Raw genomic sequence first — 17,894 nt, 5'->3', positions numbered from 1 at the left:
GAGAACACCCTCGGGTTTTTCACACAACCCATTCTAGCACATTGCCTAATTTGTGTGTGGGTTCTTTACTGCAGACTTTGAAACAATTTGTCTTAAAGAGTTGTTCCAGACAAGTGGGTTCTATGTCCCGAGGGTTGCCATACAATCTGTTAAAGTCTCCTAGCACAATCATAGAGTTGTTAGGTTTATTTAACAGTAGCAAAATATCTGGAAAATCCTCAATAAATTATGGCATGTCATTAGGGGGACAGTAAACAAGGATAATGTTCATACAATTTTGGGGTTGGAGTAATCTTAATTAAGATAGTTTCACAGCCTTTGCAAATAATGGGCGCTTGAAAGAAATTCAAGTCCTTACAAGCCATGATAGCTACTCCCCCTACCTTACCACCATCTCTATTCTGCCTAAAAAAGGTATATCCTGGTGGTGTAGCCAGATGTATATTGGAGCAACCATGTTTCTGTGAGGCACATAAGGTCAATCTGGTGGTCAACTATGTACTCCGTAACATCCATGGCATGCTTATTTAGGGATCTGGTATTCAGAAACGGCATCTAAATAGGACTAGTCTGTGCCCCTTTTTGCATTTTCATCTCCCTTTCCGGTTTCTTACCAACTTCCCATGTGGATACTTTAGGTACAACAGCCATGTCCATGAGCAGAAGCTCAGGTACATAAACACCTGAGCAGTGCTTTCTTCAGCATTGCCCACGGAAGCGGGTGACTGCTGTATGTCAATCCCTTTGTCCCTACTCAAAAGATGGTTGCCATTCCTCGACATGATACCCAGGGTATAAGCAGCCTCATGGAGAGGACGTACTAATAGCGCTGGAACAGAATACTGAACAGATTCCGCCATTGGAAGTGGATGCTTCCCAACTATTGCCTGCCCCCATAGCTTTTGGGTCTGAGTAGTCTTAAGGATACGTAGAAGTACAAAGTACATCGAGGATCAGGGAATGTGGGATAAATTAACTAGTCTAAATCTAGTCTGCAGGCCTAAATTAATTATGGCTTACCCAAAATGGTTTTATAACTAGATAAAGGTACAAAGTGCATCCTAGGTCAAACCTAGATGGATTCAGGGTGTAACCAAAGTAGTCTTAAGGATGCATAGAAGTACAAAGTACATCCAGGGTCAATGCCAAGGGAAAATTCACATAGACATTTCAGTGGTATGTAGAACTGGACCACCTTCATCAGGACCAACACATATTGGACCCTATGGATGCAAACAAGAAGGTTTACCTTGTTATATACAAAAAAACAACAAGTGCCTTGAAAGCACAGTAGCAAGTACAAATGAGAATTAAAACTGCTCCTATTGCAAAGATAGTCTTTAGCCCATACACCAAAAGGAAGAGTTTCCCCATCACCTCCAAGGACTGGCCACATCCTATGTGAGTCACAAAGAATGAACGAAGAAAAGGAACAATACCATATGTGGAAATAGAGACGTTGCTGCAAGCATACCTGAAGATCAATTTGTGTGAAGTAGAAATATATACAGGATTTAAAACTTCAGAAGACATGAGCCACCTTCATGTAAGTGGGGCTCTGTAGAAGAAAACAGCAGCTTGAACCAAAGAGGCAGGATGGGACTTGGATGACAATATCCTATGAACAAAGAGGAAAGGTAGGATGGATTGGGGCAAGAAACAGGGGAATACCATGTCTCGCCTTTGGACGCTCTCCACGCAGTCCCCAAGGACCCCCTACCCAGATGATCCTCCCTCGCTTGTACAGCCCCACGGTTGGGATCCAAGAGCAATGGCCCTTCCCTGGCCACCTGAACAACAGATCTCCGGTAACTACTTGTGAGAACGCCCTCAGGTTTCTCACACATGGTAGTTTACTCTGTTTCTCTTGTTTGGTTGCCTGAAAAAAGCTTGTTCATCCAGAGCTGTCCATGGCCACTGACAATCCATCTTGTTGAGGTTCCTCAATGGTTTGGATCCTGGCCAGATTGGGGGGGGTAAATAGAATACAGTAGTTCACCATGCCTAATAAACTGAGCACCTCTGATGAATTTGTAGGGACTAGAGCTACTTTGATGTCTGCAACCTTCGTTAGATCTGCTGAGGGGCCAGATGCTTGGAACACATCCAAAGAAGTTTAATCTTGCCTTGAGAAATTCTCTTTTCCACCTAGTAAGTGTGAGACCTTGAGAACTCAGCTAGGGCCATGCGTTGGAAGTTGTTCCATGTGTACAGCCTCTGACATAGCCTATATCAGTATATCGTCAGTGACACAGAGGATGCCCAGAAGCCCTGATAACACGTTCTGTATTGTATGCTTGATGATATCTACTGCAGAAGATACCCCAAACCTCAATCATTTATATCCGTTTAGACCGTTGTGCAAATAAAACATGGTAATGTATTCAGAGTCCATGTGGAGCAGGACCTGGTGATACACAATGTTAAGATCAAGTTTGAAAAATTCCTACACCCCTCCTGAAGGTATGCCACAGTGTCATCTCTTGTAGAGGTGCTTTGTCTCTCCCTCTTGTTTGCCTTATTTTGAAACGCATGTGCACACAGATGCAAAGAAAGTCAGGCTGTTGGGTTTCATTGCAACCACAAATGACAGGATTGTTGCGTTTTCTTGACCCTTGTTCAAAAGTGTCTTTCTTCTCCAGTTTATTGAGCTTCATCTCCACTTCCTGCAGAGGTGGAACAGCACCCTCCAGTAACATATGGCAACAGTCTGAGTTTTCTCCTCAATATGTAGGCACACCTGCAATCCTTTCAGGCATCACTTTCCTTGAAGTTGTGGCTTGTCAGTCTGGGGCAGACACACAATGTCCACCACTTAGATTCCATGTACAGTAAACAATTTCAAATGTTTCTGCCATGTCACATTCCAATAGTGTGGTTTTTTTTCAAAGCAATGGTAACCTAGAACCTGGTGTGCACCCTTTTCAGTCTGTGCGCTGTCGCTACGAACCCCCTCTTCATAAGAAAATGATTTGTACCACCAAATTTAAATATGCATACCTTCAAATGCATGAGACAAGATCACGAGTAATGGTCACAACGTTACTCTTCACCATCACATTCACCAAGGTATCTATATCAATGAAGAATGGCACCTCCATGCCCCCAATAGAAACAGGGCATCAAGGTTGTCGTGGCTTGGGGGAACCTGATCCTAAAATTATTGATATGAAGAACACATCAGCCATCTTTGCAGTCATCTTAAACTCCTCAGTATTCAGATGGTGGTAGCTCCTCCTGAGCTAACCTGTACATGGGTGGCCATTTTACTGCTTTAATCTGTGACCTGCAGAACCTCAATGTGATTCATCTTGCCGCATCTACTACAGATCTACTCCTGCACAGGTCACCATCCGTGGTGGGCAACACAACTCGCACAGAAGTCAGAAGTACAAATAGATGGTGACTGGAAATTCTGACAGGTGGGACTTGGGATACTCTTTGCCCGATAGATTGGGGCACCTCTGCCTGAGCATCTTCCACATGGACTATCCATAAGGTCTCATGCATGTGGGTCACCTGAGATTCTGTAGGTTCATGGAAGCAACTAATTTCTAGGATTTTTTGTAGTGTAATCTATGGTTCTCTTCTACATTGGAAAAACCACGCATATTGGCTTTGCCAATGCTTATCACTGTTGACTTGCCCTTGAAGGGAATACCCAAATGCTTCCAATTCATAACATCTGCCAGAATGCCAAACTCACCGTTTACACTGCATCCTTATTTATATTTCACTTTCTCTCACCAGCACCTATCATGCATGCACCCGAATTCAGCCAGGTTCTGTTTACACACCCATGAATCCCTTTTGTTTGGATTAGACGCTGTTACTTTCTCCTTCTAATCATTATATGTTCACATAGGATGGATTGCAAGTGTTCAGTTGGGACTGTTGCGGGATGGGCAATGCTGTGAGAATAAACCTGCTTTTCAGTGCTGGACTGTCCTTGTGCTGTAAAGGATATTTCTTCTGCGGTAAAGGCGCTACAATATAATTGTAGACCCTTCTAAATGGGAACATGTCATAACACAGTAGAAGGTTTCCCACATTTGTGCAAATTTTGAAATACTTGGGGGTTCACCCTAAATCAGTAAGTGTAATCCAGACATGTATCGCTTGCAATCTGTGCCCAGGGACAGCCAAAAACATAGCCAAACCTCTTTGATGTTGCCCAACAAGGCAGGCACTCATTTTGGGGTTGTTGGTGGCTCCCTTGTTCACAGGTGAGTTGCCTTACATTTCGGTGCAGGACTGCCCTTGCCAGTTGGACTAGACCCATATGCTAATTGATATTTCTCCTCTGGTAAGGAACAGAAAGTTAAAATGTGGTTGCACACTGTGAGACAGGCATGGTGTCAAGAGATGACACAGACAACATATTTCAAATTCAAAAGTAGAATCAGAATGGTGTAATGCCTAACTTGCCCTATAACTAAGGTGGGATTTTCCCTACCCAAGGAAACTAAGGAAAGTCTATGTCATGTCTGTAAGTCAAAATCAAAAGTCTGTCTGTGTCAAAACCTATGCTTGTCCTCACATCTAATATTAAATGTAGTGTAGGGTTATTCTAAATTAACTCAACAGTGTTCAAAATAAAGTTTGGAGCGGCTTCTAGCACCCCTCAGCAAGTTCAGAATACAGTTCCCACAATTGTAGGTTTCAAATATTCCACCAGGACTTGGATTTCCCTTTCTCAAGTTCGAAGCACAATTGGTTTCAGTATACAGTGTTCAACTGGGTTCACACTATTCCAATAGGAGTTTGGGGCTCCCTTCCCCAAGCTAGAAGTACTGGTTCACAAAAGCAGTCTCACAATCTTCAGCAGGAGCTTAGGGTTCCCTTCCCCAAGCTTGAAGTACTGATTCACAAAACAGTCTCACAATGTCCAACTCTTTCTTTCTTTAGGGTTGCTTTCACAGTTCTCCTAAATTTGTTGGGACTCCCTGATCTAGGCACAGTTGACAGACAGCACAGTGCACCCACTACAGGACGCGCAACCAGTTGCCCTTACCCAAGCTTTCTATCATCTTTATTTGGGTTTGTTTGGCCGTTAACCAGTGGTCGAATTGAGCGGGAGCGGTCGGGAGCGGTGCTCCTATACTTTTTTAAATAACCTTGTACAGCTCCTATACTTTTATTTTAAAAAGAAACCGTTCCGGAATGGTTTTGTTTTAAAATAAAAGTGTAGGAAGAAGTTCAAACCTTCACTTTCAGTGCACTGCACTGAACATTCCCTAAAACAGCAGGTACAAGTGTTTGGGGGGGTGTATTGTGTGTGGGAGGGGTTGTTGCAACAGGGTTTGTGGGGAGCTGGGGCAGGCCAGCACGGAACACAGTTCCACTACTTCTTTTTGTACACTTCGACCACTGCCGTTAACGATTAATTCAAAAGACTCAAAAGATCATTGGTTGTTCAGCTATCTTTCTTGGCACCTCGTTGAATCTCTTAGCCAATTTCCACTTTTTCGGCTTTCACTGATAGCCTTTTTTTCTATCTGTTCTGTTTTAGTTTTGCCAGTGCAACATTTTGCTCACACTTCACTGCTCCCCTTGGCTGCTCACTCACAGCTTTCATAACCTCTTTTCCCTAGTATTGACAGCGCTGGCTACTTTCTAATTGTCCTTTATTGTTCAGAGACTTTTGAACACGTGAAACTTTCCGATAAATGACCACTCTGATACATAGTTTCTAGACAATCCATTATTAGCATTGCATTTGTTTCTTTATTCCGCTTTAATAGGAGACATTTGAGAATGTGCCGATTGCACGTGACCACTTTGATAGAATGTAGCTCAGCAACTTTCATACGCGCACTACGTTTCTTGCATTCTCTAAAGCTCACTGGACGCATTGCTCTTCTCTTCAGTTCCTCGCTCACACAATTTCTTATAGTTGAGGTCAGGGTCTCACCGCATGCCTCTGAGAGACACCTAGGCTGATTTCTCCATTCTGGGGAACAAGCACTGTTCTGCCATAATGAAAGCACCAGCAATCTCCACGGCTCCCTTCTCCCGCCTTCACTGGCTCCCTGAGACACAGCTTCCTCACCATGCATTTGCACTCTGCTTCAGCTTGCAGTCTTTCAGCGTCTTAGCGTTCCGTTCTCCCTTGGCTCATTGCGGGTTGGGCTGGCCTTCCTCTTGCTCTCTTTTCTTGCTCACTTGTGCTCTACCTTTTATACACCCGAGTCCTATCAAGGGGATTCAGGTGCAATTCTTTCACCTGGTTTGCCTGACTCCATTTAGACCAATTACTGGGACAAGCCTGACTTTCAGTCCTGTATTCTTCAAGATCCCTCTTCTTCGTCCCAGTACTATAGTGGTGTTTCCTATAGGAAGTCTGTATTACTCTGAGGATTCTTCCTCTTCCCAGTACTTTGTGTGAACCAAGGGGAACATTAGGACATGAACAGCAATATCCTATAAAGGCTGAGGGTGGGTAGGGTAGGTCAGTGTCAAGAAAGGGGGGAAACCATGTCTCGCTCTCCGGCACCCTCTACCCAAGGACCCTCCAATGAGGTGTTCCTCCTACGGTTGTCTACCCCCAGGGCGGGATCCAAAAGTGATGGCCCTTCCCTGGCCACCGAAGCAGAAGATCCCCGGGGAGTAGTTGTGAGAGTGCCATCAGGTTTCTCACAACACCCTCCTGAGTGGGAACCATCTCATCAGTGGCGTCTCCAGGAATCAAATTTAAGAGGGGCACAGAGGGGGCCAAAGACAAAAGTAGGGGGGCACAGACAAAAGTAGGGGGAGAACATGGTCACTGCTCGTCTTAGGTCGGGGGGCACAGGGTTTCACAGGGTTTCACAGGGGGTTTCATTCCCCTCTAGCGACGCCACTGCATCTCATAGAACAGGCTTTTTGCTTGTGTTCAATCTCAGTAGGAGGAACTACCACATCTTTACAAATACTAACTCTTTCAGAAATTGTTATACTAGAAATGCTTTTTCAGTACAATACACTGATGAGAAATAGCACAGGCGTCTTTAACAAAAGACATGTAGCCACCTCACCAGCAGCTTTTTAAAATACCTATATCAAGGATCCATAAGGTTTTTTTTCTGGCAAGCTGAACGTTCCCCTATGAACAGTGCTCTGTTGCTTTCCTAGCTAGGTTCACACTGTGACACAGTAAGCAAGACTGTATACATGGGATTTATAGAGGCTTGCCCTGTCAGGGGGGGAACAGGGACCCCTCCCAACTTTGCGCAGGCAGCCTTCCAGGGTGTATGCCCAAGCCGATCCTACCCTGGGAGGAGGGAGTTGGGCAGACCCCAGTCTGAACCCCCCTATAATTTCCTTGACTTTTGTTTCTGGTACCAGTGTCAATCACCCAATGCCTTGCACCTTCAATTATGTGCTTTCTTTGATGGGTAAAAAATGTGAGGACAACTTTGTGAAGGTTTCTCAACAAATGGCCTTTTATTGAATCAGAAGGTTGGATAAACGCCTCACTATCCATACCCTGACAAGGATTTTCCTGCCTAAAACAAACTAAAGGAAACATTCTAACAAAGGATATCTGTCCCTGACACTTATATATACATCTTGATTTTAGTCTCTCTTGGCTTGGGCAATGCTTGTAGGTATTAACTTTTATCAATGTCAGCCCCTCGGGATGCTGGGTTTTCCGCAGATTCACATGTTAAAGTTATAGTCATTTGGCTTTGTTACATAAAGGTTTTGCTGCTTTTCACTAGTTCAGTATTCAAAAATGCTTGAGAACCACTTTCACTCATACGCGAGTGCTGCTTTTCAATAGTTTGAGATTCAGAATTTCTTTCAGAACTACTTTCACTCATACATGAGTGTTGCGCATTTGCTGAACGCCTGCCTTAAACACCTTAGTGGGTACGGTACACTCCCGTGTTACTACAAGCTTGTGATCTCACCGGGTAAGGCATGCGCTTCCATTCCCCTTGCAAGATCTCTGCTCCTGTGGCTCTTCATGACACGGCAAACTGCTTCTCTTAGTCCACTTTCGCCCGCGCCACCTTCAATAGGAGCTGCCCCTGCTCCTGAGGCTCTCTGTTGCATGCCAACCAATGGAGACAGCCTCTAGGCCTTTGGGTGCACACCAGCCACCAGAGACAGCCTCCTGGGAAGGAAAGCTTCCCTCGCTTTTGCTTCCCACTGCGTAGCCTCTGCACTTCAGGTTTCATAAGACATAGACACTCTCGGGACCGGCAGCTAATATCTGCCGAAGAGTGGTCCCGGCATCTTCTCTTGCCTTCAGCGTCTGCCTGCACGAACCACGCTGCTTCTTGCTCCCTCTGCTATTCGCTATGGCCTGCACCCAAAGAGCCCTTTTAAGCCTCTCAGTCTCCCTCGGGTGTGAGTCATCTGAATTGACTGTCTGACCACTGCTGCAACATTGTACCTTTTTAATCCTCTTCTTCGTCTCAATACTTAGGGAACTATGAGACTTGAAGTCCATAATGGCAAAGTTAGGTTTTCGAGTTTGATTTTTACTTTTAAACCCAATTCTGTTCCTTAAAATATTCTTTAAAGGAACATCATTAGGATTAGTCACCAGACTTGATTGAAAAGAAGATGGCAGTTCGTTTAAGCCATTATTATTTATATCTTTCTTTTCACTGTGCCTCTGGGCATAAGGGATGATTTTAGGTTTACACATTTCCAGGATTTTGGAAGGGTTTTTATTTCTCCCAGGACCTATGAGTTGTGATTGTTTCCCCCTACCTACATGTGTATCTTGTGGAACAAAAAGATGGCTATTACAACAAGCCATTACATACTTTGGCATTGTTGATCCATCCTCCCTAGAGGAAGAAAAATACCACATCTCATCCCACAGAGTTCTCTCACTCCCCTGGGCCTTTTCTCCTCCAAGGTGACCCTCCCACAGAACACCACACCCAAGGTCAGGATCAGAAAGCGTGTGTCTTTTCCAGGCCACCCAGCAGGAGACCTTAGGGGAAGGGTATGTGATGAATCCTACAAACTCTTCACTAATTCCCTGCCTAAAGACCTGACCTCCCGGTTCAGGTTCCTTTACCTCTTCTCCATCTTTAGCCTCCTCCGCATTCATAGTGGATTCACATGCTTTCCAGCCCCAGACTGGATCCTCTAAGAACAATTCTTCTTGGGTCAAAGAAATTTTGGGACAATAAAAGGAATATAATTCTTTTGGTGGTTGGTTAAAGTTCTTAAATGACTTCACTTTTAAAACCAATTCCTAAAAGGGTGGAATTCCACTATCTACGATCATTGGGTAGGAAGATTACGTTTCACTACCACTAACACCGACATGGGTTTTCACAGAAAGGGGCGTCCTTTTGTCTGTCCATGGACACAACCTATAGTCTTCTGACCGATACTTTCCCAATGTGGTGGACAAATACTACCGTGTACTGCAGAGCCTTTGCTCCCTGTATCCAACTGAGCCCAAATGGTTTTCCCCTGCAACATTACAGGGATCAAATAACTATTATTTTCTAGAGTACAAAATATTATATCAGGTTTTCCTTTATAATGGGTTGGGGAAGAATGTGTGAGAATTGTACACTCTTCAGAAATCTCACACTTTTCCTCTCTCCCCTCATCCCTCAAGAGACAAGGAATTTGTGCAACATTTCGGTATACAGGATGTTCAAAACTTCTACATCGCAAACCACTTATTCTAATGAGGTCTTCTCCTCAGCAGACTCCTCTATTGCACTTCGAGATGTAGTTAGAGGTGGCATGACACTTTATAATAAATCGATAGATGAAAAAATGCATGAGTTAACTGGCATAAAATTCCTGTTACTTTTGATTTTATCATAACCAGACTGCAGACTTTCAGGTTCTATATTAAGATCCTTGTCATCGAATTGTTCTTTGATCAGGGGCTCAAGGTGGGGGGCAAGAATGTTCTTCCGTTGTTGTGGGACTCTTAAAAAAAAAAAAAACAATAACATATTTTCCTCCTTTCTTTCCTGTTTAACTGACCCACGCTTAGCTTCATTAGTTTCAAATTCAGAAGGGATCTGTTTCAGCCTATATGTTGTGAATAGGGGTCTAATCTTTTCCTAATTGCAAGATTCCCAAGCAACATCATATATTAACCTCCCAACTCTGTCTCCTCTAAGTATCTCATGAGGAGTTGTTGAAAGATTTTAAATCATGAACTTCAGCTCCTTAGCACTAGAAATTAGAGATGGTATTTTCACTTTCACTCCTTTGTTTTAAAAAACAATTTTTATTGGTTTTCTGCGCCAATGCACCATAAACAACAAAATTCACAACATTGGTTCATCTTTATACATTGAACTGTAACGCATCATATCGACGAGGTGTTGTTTACCATTTTATAAGCCTTGTATATTAAACCACAAGGTGGTATATGCAGTGCAATTCTCGTGCAGTGGCACCTAGGATGTCAGCCCTTCAGTCCTGGGTCCTAGTGTCTTCCCTGTCTCTGTGCTGGGGTGGTCAGCGGAGGGCTGCAGTGAATGGCTCCTTGTTTCTTCTGATTGTTTTATCAAGTAGTTAGTGTATGGATCCCATATGTTGGTGGCGGGTGCGTGATGGTACTGCAATCACCCATATTCTAGTTCCATGTCATTACAATATAGAATGTCTGCGTGCCATTGTTTCATCCTGGGGAGTGTGTACTGCCCCATGTCATTGCCACCCTCCTCTTATCCAGAAGCAGAAGCCCAATCAGTTTCCTCATACCTCCCCGAACTGGTATAGTGTCTCCCAGTAGCACCATCAAGGGACTTACATTTAATGCTTCCCCCATCATTGCACCAATGGCTAAAAATACCTGTTCCCAGAACGTCGCAATCTGTGGGAAGTGCCATGCCAGGTGTAGGTAATCTGCTGGAGCCCTCTGGCATCTTATTCATTTGTCTGAAACCTTGGGGAGAAATCGGTGTGTCTGAGCCTGCGTGATGTAAAATGGATGCATTTAAAATAAATCAGTTTGTACCTAGCATTCCGAGTCACTTTCTTCGTTCCCGCGCAGCAATATTTTGAGATATCCTCTGTTATCTCCTGTTCCAGTGCTTTTTCCCATCTCTCACAGGGAGTAGTTTCAGTCACCCTCCCAATGGTGATGCTCATGGAGTACAGAACCAAGACCGCCCTGTCCCTGCATCCGCTTTTAAGTGCTCTATCAAGCATTGGACTCAGGGAAAGATGGGAACAGCTGTCTCAGAGTTCTGGAGTCTGAAATATAGGAATGTGTCTAGAGCTGCGAGTTCCCCCTTGGTTCGTAATTCTGCTAATGATATGAACTTTCCCCCTGGGTAAAGATCCCAGAAACACAGTAGGTTCAGCCACTTCATAAAGGAGACATAACATCTCTTGCTGGTAAGGGGAACCCCAGGGATATAGATCATCGGGAGTTCTGGGGAGTAAATCGTATCACTTCCCATTACTGCATCCATACGGGCCCAGGCCTTGCAGGCCACTTCCACCATATTGTTTGCTCTAGTCATAAGTTTGGGTGCTGTCAGGATGGTGGACGGTAAGAGGAACGGTGAAGCTATCGCCCCTTTCCACCTCCACATGTTCCCGATCCCCATACCAGTAGAGGAAAAACCCCACCTGAGCTGCTTTGTGGTATGTCTCAAAATCGGCCAATGCTAATCCCCCCCTCGCATATCGGCGTGACCAATCTGCCCCAGGAGACCCTAGCTAGCTTCCCAACCCACAGAAACCCCAGTACCATGGTCCTACGGATACTAAAATACTTCCTGTGTAGCAACAGTTGAACATTCCGGAACACATAGGAATTTGGATAGTAATGCCATTTTTATCAGGGAAATCCAAGGGTCAGGTTCAAATTGTTTCAGGAGGATAGCTCAGCGACAACGTGCTCGCCTTGGAAGCAAGACGACACGGAGCACCAGAGGTTCAATGCCGGGGTCCGCGCTTTGAAACCTCTGGGTAGTAAGCACGTTATAAATAACCTATCATATCATATCCAGCGAACCCCAAGAAAGACTTGGCCCTACACATTTTGATAGTTGTGTGTGAATAAAATGGAAGGATCCCCAAGTACCAGGTATAACTGGAATGTCATTGGAATCCCCATTCGTCCTCAAATTGAGCTAAATTGTGTTTCAATGGAAAGAGAACTGATTTTGTTGGGTTTATTTTGAGACCGAAGACTGCCCCATATCTGATTACATCTTGCATAATCGGGTTGTGATTAAACTCTGGGTCGACCACGAATATCACCATGTCATCAGCATATAGAGATACAATCACTCTGTGTTTAAATGGATTCCCCTATGGATGTGACTCTCCCTCAGCATCTCTGCCATTGGTGCCCCTCTCCAGCAGTATATCGGAAGTGACTTGACCATTCACCGTGATCCTAGCTTTGGGGAGCGTATACAAAAGAGATACCAGCGAGACAAACCGTTCCCATAACCCCATCCTACGCAGCACGGTAAACATGAAGGGCCATTCTACTGAATCAAATGCTTTGGTAGCATCCAGAAGCGCTGTCAGAGTTGGTTTACTCTGCGGCACCACAGACAATAATCTGAACATCCTGCGAAGGCCATGGGACGTGGAGCGACCGGGTATGAACCCGGACTGGTCTGCTCTTACCATTTTATGCATCAAGGGAATCCAGACGCCAGTATCTTGGCCAGGATTTTGTTGTCTAGGTTGATAAGGGAGATAGGACGATAAGAGGAGGAGTCGTTCAGGGCTTTGTCTGGTTTGAGGATCACCACCACTACAGCGTCTTGCAGAAACTCTGGCAGCCGGCCGTCACTCAGGCTTTGGTGAAACATTTGTATTAAGTGGGGGGAAATTTTCCCGACATACTGCTTATAGAATCCTACAGTGAACCCGTCTGGTTTGGGAGATTTCCCAGACGGGAGACATTTAATTGCTTCTAGTACTTCCTCCAGTGTTATTGAGTGCCCTAGCCATTCTCTCTCCTTGTCTGTACACCAGTACAGGGCCACCTGTTGCAGATAGTTCTCTACTTTGTTCTGGGAGGCCTTTGCCTGTGAGGAGCACAACCTGCCGAAGAAATGCCAGAATTCGACTACGTCAGTGTCTGCAAATTTTTCGGTACCTTGTGAATCACTTAGACAGCACGCGGCCCCTGGAACCATCCATTCTTGCAGCTCTGGCCAGGAGTTTTCCAGGCCTCTGCCCCTCCCCATATTGCTGTACCACAGTTTTCCTGGTGTTGGCGTGGGCGTCTGTCTGCAATTTCGGATTTGGTTCTAGCATTTGACATTTCCTTCCTTATTTGTTTTAATACCCCAGCTTCTCTCGATTTACATTTGCCTCTAATCACATATTTAAAACATTCCGACATGATCGAGGCAGACTCCACCGATCCCACATTCAGTTCAAATAACATATCTATGGCCTCTGCCAGGCCCTCCTGAAATAGTGTGACTGACAGTCCCTCGCTCTTGAATACCCAGGGTACACTTGTGGGACCTCGACCTGTCAGCTCAACAACAAACAGTACTGGTGCATGGTCAGACAGTGTATGTGCAAGAATGGACACCTTGGCCACAAACCCCATAAGTGTGTGAGAAATGAGGAAGTAATCCAGCCTGGAGGCCGAGTTGTGTGCTGAGGAGTAACATGTGTATTGTGATGCATCCAAGTTCCTGTTTCTCCAGACATCAGTTAGCTGCCACCCTGTACACATGTCCTGAAGCTTGTTCATCCTTTTAGGCGTTGTGCGATGAGAGCCCCAGGTGCGATCTAGGTCTGGTGCCATGACCGCATTGAAATCCCTAGGCCAGATTACGTCGCCGGGTGCTAGTTTCCCCAATTGGCGGTCCACCCATACCATTGTTTCAGTTGTGTCCTGATTGGGACCATAGTAATTAATCAGAGTGTACATTTTGCCTTGAATAACGCACTGCACTACCAGATCCCTCCATTCCTGGTCCTTGACCACTGTGGTTAGGCGGAACCCGACAGTCATGGATTAAGATGCACACCCATCTGGCATACACGAGTATGAGGTGAAATATTGGCGGCACCCCAACTTTCCCCAAATCTCCCCTCCGAGTTCGATGTCAGATGTGTCTCCTGTAGGAAAGCCATCCCTCGACATTTTGACGGGCAGTTCAGGCCACGCACGTTCCACCTGATAGTCCTAAGAGACCCAGACAACACCCAGAACTGTCTCAATGCTGACCGCGTTTATTATCACTTGCAGAGCCCGCCTCAGCCTAATGTTGCTAAGGGCCATGGTGCAGGGTAAGAGCATTAGTCCACGTGTCTCCTCTCGTGAGTGGGAGGAACCTTACTTCTTTCAAACTATAAACAACCCCAACTGTGGCCTCCCCCACCGGCAACCCCAACTTGCCAGTTCAGTCCCACCCCTTCCATCTTCACATCAACCATTGCTCACGTATGGGGGGGCTTACCATGCCCAGAGATCCCGTCACCCAGTCTCAATAGTTCTCAACACCTGCCTGCGGCCTGCCATGTTGTGCCACTTCTTATATCGTTGTAGCAGCCACAGCCAGGGTCGCCAGAGGGTTGGGGGGAGAGAAGGCCCCTTCAGCTTTCAGCACCTTTGTCCTGTGGGATTCTTGGTAGCATCTCGATGTAGGAGTTGGCCTCTTCGGGGGAGTAGAAGAAATGTGTTCTCCCGTTATGTTCAATCCTAAGCTTGGACGGTAACAACATTGCTTATTAATGCCCTTTTCTCTGAGCCTCCTTTTCACATCCAAAAAAGGTATTTCTAGAAGATTGGACTTTATCCGAAAAATCAGGAAAGATACGATTTGTGTATTTTGATATCTGAGGGGGCCTTTTTCTCTGGCCAATCGGAGTGCCGCTTATCTGTTGCAATAGTTTATTAGTCATGCTATCAGCGGATGGGCAGGAGCCCCAGGATTTCCTGCTGCTAGGTATACGGTGGCCGCGCTCCACAATGAATACAGCCGAGAATACACAGTCACCCAAAACTTGTAGGTTCTCTACCATTGCTTCCAGATTACACTGGTCCGCCGCCTCCGGTATGCCTATACTCCTTAGGTTATTCCAGCGAGACCGGGACTCGAGATCGTCCTGTTTGTCCGTGAGTGATTTCACTGACCTTTAGAGTTCGGCAAGATCCTGCATAGCAGTAGTGTCCCATCTTCAACGGTGGATATCCTCTCTTCGGCTTTGACAAGTCCTTCCCCGTGTTTGTCCTAACGGACCTGTATGTGGTGGTCCACCTTGCAAGTTAGTGTGTCCATTTTCCCGTCTAATGATTGAATACTGGCTTGTACCTGACTGAGCATTGTCTTAATATCACAAAGCATGTCGTCGGAGACCATTACGGGTAACTGCGGTGCCCCCTCCCGAGGATTGGCTCAATTTCCAGAGGATGTGGATGGTGTTGCAGCTTCAAAGTTTTGCTTAGTTTGTTGTTTGTGTGATTTATGTGCTTCAGACATGATGCAGGCTGGGTGTTGTGGGTCCACTCGTGCTGAGCGCCGGCAGGCCCGCCAAGCGTCTCACTTGGCACCAACAGCTGTTCCCTGCGGGTGGCTGATCCAACCATGAGGGTGAAGCTTCTCAGATTCCCCGGAGCAAGTCACATGCCCCCGGGGGGTAGTGGCCAGGGGTCTGCTTTGGTGCGCCCCAGGGACTTTCACAGCAGTACTGCAGGGGCACGTCTTGTCCTGGAATTACTCTGGGTGTGTGGCCTCCCTTGTTTGTCTCCTTGGTCTCCTCCAGGGTTGAGCTGGGGCGGTTGTGTAAAGAGCAGTGTGCTCATCCAGGTGTTAGGCTCGGGAGGTATCCCGCGCACCTTCAGCGCTCCCCCTTAGATGCAAGACACCTTCCCCCACCCAGCGTATTTCATCAGTGGTTAACTTTCAGGGTTCATTACAGGGGTGCTGAGCATGTGGTGGTCTTGTTAGCACTGCAGTGTCCCTCAGGAATGAGGGGTATGTCCCTGAGGGTATTTGCGTAATAGATAGGACATGCAACCTCAGGATGGATGGTGTGGGTCTTGTGTGGCTCCTTTGCCATGTTGCACTGGAAGACTCGGCGCAGAGCCCAGCATGGACTGCCTCTGCTTGTGGGCACTTTAACAGCACAGCCGGTCTCGGCTCCTCCCTCCCGCCCAGCATTATGGCTGCTCGAATGAACCAGGGCCTGCCAGCCGTCATCCGACTTTGTAGTGGGTGAATCTAGGATGCCCCTGCTTACTTCACTGCCTGCCGGTGTCAGTAGGATCATAAAGATATCCCCGGGGAACGCTCCGCAACACAGGGTAGGAGTGCACAGTTGTCCACCATATGCCCTGGGCTCCAATCCTCCACCACCCCGAACAGCGAGATTGCGTACCTTACGGGGGCATAGTTGGGCCGCAGGCACTCGCGTGTCACCAGGCTCTGTCACGGGCTTGCTCACGCGGCTCCGGAGTGTGTTTCGCGTAATCTCCTGCGTTGTAGCTTTGAGGCTCAAGTGTGGCCTCACACCGTCTCCCGTGTCAGGTGGCGCAGGGTGTCTCTCCAATCCCGTGGTGCACAGGGAGCTGGATCCCGCTCCACGACCCCTCACTGTGATTAGCAACATTTCGTTACAATTTCAGCCAGCCCCCACATCACGTTGCTGGATGCGTGGCACAGGCTCCTCGATCCACTCCTGAGTCATGTGTTGCAGCATCATTCTAAGGTTTGCAGGCTGCTTGGTGACTGATATCATGGATGTCCATGCCCAAGGTGCTTCCCCATCTGCAGGATGCTTCATGGCCTCAGACGTTGCAATGACAGGATATAGGCCAGGTAATGCTGGGTGGTACAAGAGCTCATGGCCATTTTCTCTGGGCTCTCTAGTGCCACCCCAGTTCCACTCCCTTAAGATCTTCTGCAAAGGTGACGTGGGAAAGGCCATCGCTCTTGGATCCAGACCCTGGGGGTGGACAAGTGAGCATCACCTGGGTGGAGGATCCTTGGGGATGGGACTGGGGTACCTTCGGGAGAAATGTGGTATTCCCCACATCCCTTCCAAGGAGAGAACTTTATTCCAGGGGTAGTTATGGGATATTGTTATCCATATCCCATTGACCACAAAAAGGGAAGGAGATACTTTCAATCCAGACAGGTTAGGAAGAAACCAGAAATATTTTTTGTAATTTTTTTTAAAAACATTTTTATTAAATTCCAACCAAACAATACAAACCAAACAGGCAGTGCATATAGCAACAGATCCATTATACATTATTTACTCCGAGCCACTGCTTCCCCTCTCCCTCCCCCCATTTCGAGCCTGTCCATCTACACATTCCGTATCCGCATCCTGTGGCAGATTGTCTCCCTCCATGGGTTCAGCTGGGTCTCGGATTGACCCAAACAGCTCTGCCATTAATGACTTCCAGGCCATCAGGGGCTCTGTCTCCTCCAACCCCTCGGCATTACTTGCTTCTTGCCATACTATAGTTTCTGCCTCGGCCCCATTTCTGCAAGTCTTTCCACCATACCTCCACCCTCGGTCTATGGCATGTCTTCCATCCCATGGCGATTCTTCTCTTAGCCAGCACATATGCCAGATCTTTTAGTTTGCTCACATGCTTTAGCTTCTTTGATCTTGGGAACCCCCCCAACAAACATGCCCACACTGTGTCTACTATGATCTTGACCTCCTTCTCTGCCAGTTTCCGCTGCACGTCGCTCCAGAAGCGTTCAATGACCGGGCATGACCAGAACAAATGCACCATGCCCGCTTTCTCCTCATCTCACTTGGGGCATGCATGCCGTCCTACATTCTCAAACCTCGATATCCTTTGGGGTGTCATGTATGCCCTGTGCGTGATATACAGTTGTATCTGTTTCAATCTCGCGTTTCTGGAAACCTTCTTATGATACCTTTGTGCCCATTCCCACATCCCATCTTCCATCGGGGTTCCTACTTCCGTTTCCCAATCTAGTCTCAGATGTGTG

The sequence above is a fragment of the Ambystoma mexicanum genome, chromosome 7q (genome assembly GCF_040938575.1).
Source record: "Ambystoma mexicanum isolate Mex_15411 chromosome 7q, UKY_AmexF1_1, whole genome shotgun sequence".
In the NCBI taxonomy this organism is placed as follows: Eukaryota; Metazoa; Chordata; class Amphibia; order Caudata; family Ambystomatidae; genus Ambystoma; species Ambystoma mexicanum.
This window is presented reverse-complemented; position numbering follows the sequence as displayed.